Source organism: Halichoerus grypus, chromosome 12, assembly GCF_964656455.1.
Source record: "Halichoerus grypus chromosome 12, mHalGry1.hap1.1, whole genome shotgun sequence".
Classification (NCBI taxonomy): Eukaryota; Metazoa; Chordata; class Mammalia; order Carnivora; family Phocidae; genus Halichoerus; species Halichoerus grypus.
This window is the reverse complement of record NC_135723.1, coordinates 75,607,442-75,614,168: the sequence shown is the minus strand read 5'-3', so window position 1 is coordinate 75,614,168 and position 6,727 is coordinate 75,607,442.

The window sequence follows — 6,727 nt, the reverse complement described above, 5'->3', positions numbered from 1 at the left end:
GAGGTGTAATTCCAAATCCTACAGGATGACCTGTAATTTGTTCATAATATGATAAGTTGTGATGGTTTCTAGTGGATGAAAATAGGATAGCTTTTAAAAGCTGTAACTAGTACTTTGGCTATTGCTTTATAATTCGGATAATTTTACAAGATACATTCTTAGGGTAACATCTTTTTCTTTTGATTTTCATTGATAACTGGGGAAGATAAGGATAATATTCTTATTTACTATGTATTTATATTTACAATGTATTTATTATGTAAGTATAATAAAAGAGAGAGAGAGATACCTCATCAGAGAATGCTAAGAAGGAACAACCTAAATATGTCACAAATGGTTTATTTAGACATTTGTCATGTTATTTACTAATATTTCAATAATGTAGATCTCAAAACTGGAGTTGGTATTTGAATATATTTGTATTACCTAATCTCTATGTTCTGGATGGACAGGCCATCAAATGTCTTCATAAGCTCAGAAATTGATAATGAGTTGTCATATCTAAGATATTTTAGTGCTTCAGCATAAACAACTGAAAGATAGTAAGGGAGAATAATATTAATGAGTTATATTTTGTGAAAGAGTAGAATTACAAGTAAGTATGCAGCAGATAAATCTCAAATATATGTACCATCATTCCAATCTGAGTATGTTTTCTGTATATTTTTAGTGGGAGTTAAATTAGAGATTACACTTAAGTGAGTGATTCTATTTAAATTTCTATTTAATTTTTATTTAACTGATGGAAGCTGTCTTCTTTAAAACAAAAGCAGGACTGAAAAGACACTATTCTTTTCGTTATATGCAGGAACAGAAACATATTCAATTAATATTTGCATACATTCATATAATTTTGTGACTACTACATGCCTGTAACCCTTTTCTCTCTTTGGTAGATATTCATAGTATATTTAAACATAGCTCTCTTCTTTAATATATTTTACATTTTAAAAAATCTGTGAACAAAATACAATTAAATTCAAAGCCAAGATTCACCCTATGGAGATGTATACTTTTTATTAAAGATTATGAAAATGTTGTAATTATTGCTGGTATTCTTTGTTTTCCTTCTTATGTTTCATTTTTTTAGAAATAAAGTACAGGACTACATTTAATATTTTAGAGAAGAAGTCTAGGCACAATATATTTATAATCTTATCCACCCATATCCAAATCCTCTGCTTAATTTCATCTTTCATCTAACTTGCAAAATTTCTGTTACCTTTATATACCTAATTCTCAAAATGCGCTCAGGAAAAAAGTGACAGTATCTTGAATTCTATTCTATTAATAGTAAACTAGCTTATGTTGATATAAATTTTCATTTAAGTTTCTTTTATTTGATAATCATGACAATTTTGTGAGAGATAATCACAGCATAAAACTGAGCTTGACAGAATGACACAATTTTCCCAAGTTCCAAATCTGTAAGACCCGAAGTATGAACTTAGATTTCCTGATTCAATCTATCCCTCATTTCATTTTAACATGCAGAAATATCCAGGTGGAAAGATCAGAGGGCAGAATTGAGACAAGTGTGTCTAATGATCTCACAGTCATATTCACAATAATGCCAAAGCAGTTTTGAGTATTTTTGGTCTCCTTCTCTGTAAGTCTGCACTCACTGTGATTTTCAAGGGATATCATAATAAAATGCAAATTAAATGTTTGTCCAAGGAAAAGGCAATACCACAAATTAATGTCAACTAGATGAAGTTATTGTGGTTTTTATTTTTAGTTTATAAACTAGTTTCCAACAAGGGAGCATGTGGAAGTAAGAGGACAGTTATTACATACTAGGGTAAAAGTATAATACTAAATAGATTCAGAGAGATGTCTCTAGTTGGCAGATCTGTTTGCTGAAATACTCAGATCTGGTCCAGGGTATCATTGGGTACCCTTGGGATGCTTGTTCTGTAGTTTCTCCACTTAGTTGAAGCCTTTGCTAACTTTAACAGGAAAATCACTTTAAACCCCTCCCTTCCCAATCAAACCACAATAGCACTTTGTATATATCTTTATTTTAATCTGTTAGCCTATAGGGAAGCTCACCTTTCTCCCTTTCTCCCAGTCCTCCCTTGTTTTACCTCCAAATAGGAGTATGTTTCTCAGATACTCAAGTACTATGACCTGTTGTTCATGTGAGTTTTAGCCTCATAGGAGACTTGTTTTTCCTAGAAACCTAGAACAATGAGAAGGCTTGGAAAGATCCAGCATTACTCTTGTCTGCCTATTGAGATCCTTCCTTCCATGCCATCTCAGAAGTGAGCAGCACTGAAACTGATCCTCCTTCTTCAAGGCTCTGGTGTCTATGGCAAAAGCCAAAGACCAGTTCTGTGCAAGGCAAGGAGCAAAACAATTGCTGGCTCTATTCTTGCAGTTGCACTTTCTTTAGGGATTGTAAGCTCTTCTTGAACAAATCTTTTCTCACCAACATGCTGGTGAAATATGAAGAGCTAAAATCCAGGTATATAGGGGCACCTGGGTGGCTCAGCTGGTTAAGTGTCTGCCTTTGGCTCAGGTCATGATACCGGAGTCCCAGGATCAAGCCTCATCGGGCTCCTTGCTCAGTGGGGAGTCTGCTTCTCCCTCTGCCCCTCCCCCCTGCTCATGCGCTCTCTCTCTCTCAAATAAATAAATAAAATCTTAAAAATAAAATAAAAATAAAATCCAGGTGTATACTTGGAAAGAAATGGCAAAACAAAACATCTTGCCTGTTTTGATTCTCAGTTCGCTGTCCTCAAAAAGAGAAGTTTCTCTGTGGTCCAGTCATGCCTGGGTCTAAATAGAGGTTGTAGGCCAAAGCCTCAAGTAGAAATAGTCTGGTTTTCTATTAACCATATCCTTTGTCCGTATAGTTTCTTGGAGGCCCTAAATAAGTAATAAATAGCTTATTGAGGATAATATTCAGTGATTCAGAAATCTGAGTTCTGGCTCTTATCTTTTGATGTCTTAACGCTCCCATATCTTGTATTTGTCATATAATGGTCATTTTTCACAAGTTTGTCTTCTACATCAAAGTAAACTCCTTGAAGTCATGGACCACTTTTTATTCACATTCTCTTCCCATGTTACCTTACCACCTAGCAGCTATTTGATGATTGCTGAATAAAAAGGTGAAAAGAATGACAAAAGTACTACAGGACAGGCCACTCAGACAACCTAGAGAACATTTGACAGAATTAAGAAACTACCACTTGAATGTTCAACTCACATAAAAACAATTGTGGAAATCACGTGGTTTGTAAGGTATGACATAACAGGGTTAGTATCAGTTTCTTCCTACTTTTATACTACATGAAAACATTTCACATAAAACAATTAACTAACTGAAGATTGTATGTAAATGTGTGAAAATGAAGTAAATTCCTTATCAGTCTCTGAACATTTCCTATCCAACTACATCTACATCAGTTTAAGTTATGGACACAATTTATGGATTATTTTTCAGAAATAACCAGGAAGAATAGATCTATATGTAACATTTTAGTTTTTAGATATATGTCACAGGGGTACCAGAAATTGATGCTTCTTTTGTCATTCTCTAATATTGAAAGATACATTCAAGCTTTGTTCCAAGCAAAATGAAATTTAGGAGATAAAGTGAATATTAAGAAAAGTGGTCCTAATTTATTGTGACTTTATCTAGTGGCTTATAAAAGAGGAATGATGAAGAGCTTTCTAAAAATGCAAACTTGAACGATTTCCCTCATTGTTACTTCACTTTTTTTCTTTTGGTTATATTGATTGTTTATGTTTGTGCATGGCAGTTTTAATTCATTTAATGAAAATAATATTTATCTCTGGGACATCAGCTTCTGTTTAGCATCATGATATGAACAAAGAATATGAACTTGGCATAAATAGAAGTGAGGACTGCAGTTTGCCCAGAAACAAAACAATGCTTTGCCAACCTGAAAAGCAAAGCAGTTATTTCAAGCTTTAGGGGGAAAAGAGACTTAACTGTCCTAGTATTCATTAACCTAATTTGTATTCAATAACAAATGTCTTATTTTTTTTTTGTATTCAGTGAAAGAAAGTGTCTGCATTGATATTTTAAAACATAGTCTGATTTTCCTTTCATTTGTTATGGCCCTTCAGCTGTAAGAGAATCAATAAACAATGAGACATAATATTAAAGTTTCAGATTATGTTTAAAATGATTATTCAGCTGGCCTAGATCTGTAAATCTAGGTGGTAATTTTGAAAAAATTGTGTTGTGATGTTTCCAGCCTGATAGGTTGTTTTCTGTCTGTCTGATTCAGTTAATAAGTGTTATTTCATGATTGGTTTTTTCACTCTGGAAGTTCTTGAGTTGACTCATGTTACTAAACCCTGACTCAATTAGACATTGTTATATTGGATTGGTTCTAAAATGACTTGTTGCAGTTTGCAACAGTGGGTGGGACTGTGAGTTTGTTGTCATATTAAGTTAATCTTACACCTTGACATTTAACTCCAAATAGCAATATTAATCATGCCCCCAAAATAGCAGTGGTAGTTTAATTATTTCAATAAAAGATACTTTAGGACAAGAGGGATTACACTGCTAATCTACAAGGTCTACTTTGTACTTTTCTGTAAAGACCTGACCTTCTATCACTATTTTCTCCTACTTCTTGTTTCTCATTTAGATTTCTAATCTATTTGTGGAAGCTTTTTTATTAGCAACTACCATCTAAGATCGATATACAAATTTTGAAATTATTTCCAATATTCTCCAAATCTTGGCCTTCATAAAATACATAATAGCTGAATGCTATATTATCATTATCTATTATATCATTTAATGAGGATAAATGGGGTAAAAAAGTAAATACCTGCCTTATAATAGACATTATTTATTGAACATTAACTCCTATTATGTCTCTTGTTCTAAGGAGCTTTCAAGGAAAACCAGATGCATTAATACTAGGCACAAGAATGTTTTCTTTAGGTTAAGAGGCTCAAGCTTCAATTCTTTCAATATGTAACATTCCATGAAAGCATGAATAGAACTATGTCCTGAATATACTGTTGGTGTTTCTTATCAGGTTTAGGGTCATAAACAAAAGAAGGAGAAAAAAGAAGAAGGGGAGAAAGAGGCAGAGGAGGTGGGGGGAGAAGGAAGAAGGAAAATGAACAGAGATCAGATGACAACAAAGGCTCAACCATCCATCACTTCTATGTAGTGTGTGTGTGTGTGAGTGTGTGTGTGTGTGTCTGGTGAGCATGTATACAAACTCATGTCTCAGTTTGTATATGCAAGAGATGAAGTTGGGTATAATGGGGAGATTACAAATAAGAGATAAATATTCTGCCATTCATTTCAGATATCATACTTGCGAGAATACTATTTCTGTCTGACTTAGGTGCATGATTCTGACAACTATTTGAAAAAAAATGTTGAGACTACAAGCTAGGGTTGAAAAAGGGAGTTTAGGATCTGTTCCTGCAACATAAACCTAGGTATGCCTAGCTGTCCTTATCGTTGCCTCTACTATATTTCTATTTAGATACAGCAGACTTAACAGCAGTGTGTGTGATGTTGAAATGTATCTGAATACATTTTATGAGGCTTAAATGTTGGGACACTAATGTATTATATATCATTATATACAATTCTTTGCTACCTTGAACTCAGCACTGCTAAAGTTTCATAACTTAATCTCTTTTAGGCTAGAAATAGTATCTTGAAAATATACATACATGTTTTTGATACATTCTTTTCTAACCTAAATACTGTATTACAAAAGATTTTGTTTTAAAAAAGAAAATATACTTAACCCTGGAAATGATCTGTAGTTAAAAATTCAAAGCTTATCACAAAATTATTTATATTGGCACTCATCTGTTCCTACATTTTATAACCAGTTTCTTAAGAAGATTTAGAGAACTTTGAAGAATCTGAGATTTCAGAAGTTTCTGCAGTTAGTTTTTAATTTTTTTATAAATTAAACATGGTTTCTGCAGAGGAAATTAATCACTAACCTGGATTTTTTTAAATTATTCTTCTATATCATATGAATTTTACTTTGAATAGGCTCAATCCTGTTTTCAAGAGCTTGTTTCAGGTATTTCTATTTTTTAGAAAATGAATCTTTTATGTTTTAAAATTAATAGGCATATCCTAGAAACTAGAGTACTTTATTTACCTTTGGTATACCAATTGTGCTTACATATAATGCACTTATATATACAACTAATATAAACCCACACATCTTGCTCACACTACCAAAAAGGTAAAAGATGGGAATAAACTGGACAATGGGATAAAATACTCAGAAACATTAATGAAATGTATTAATAAAATATAAAGTCAGAAGGGCTTAGGAATAGTGAAAGAGTCCTTGAATATGGAGATAAAGCCCATGTAAATGTGTTGGAGGATAGTTCTGTGGACCTGGAAGACTCAAACTGAGCCTGGGCTGTTCTGTTACACACTTCTCTTCCTTCTTCTCAGTAAGGCTTCCCATTGATCTCCCTCTTTGGTCAGGAACCTAGTTGTAGCCTATTTCCAGTAATGTTCTCTTTGCCTCTTGGAGGATCCTCTCCTCCAAGAATAAAAAGAAACAAAGAAAGCATATGCCTGTTTGTAACAGATTTTCTAAATATATAACCAATTCAATATATCTTTCAGATCAAACCACAGTAGGAAAAAAAAAGAAAATAATATGTTTTTGTCTTTTTTCTGCTTATCACAAGATTAGCCTGAGTCTGTTACTTCTTGCTCAGTTTCAGTGCTTGG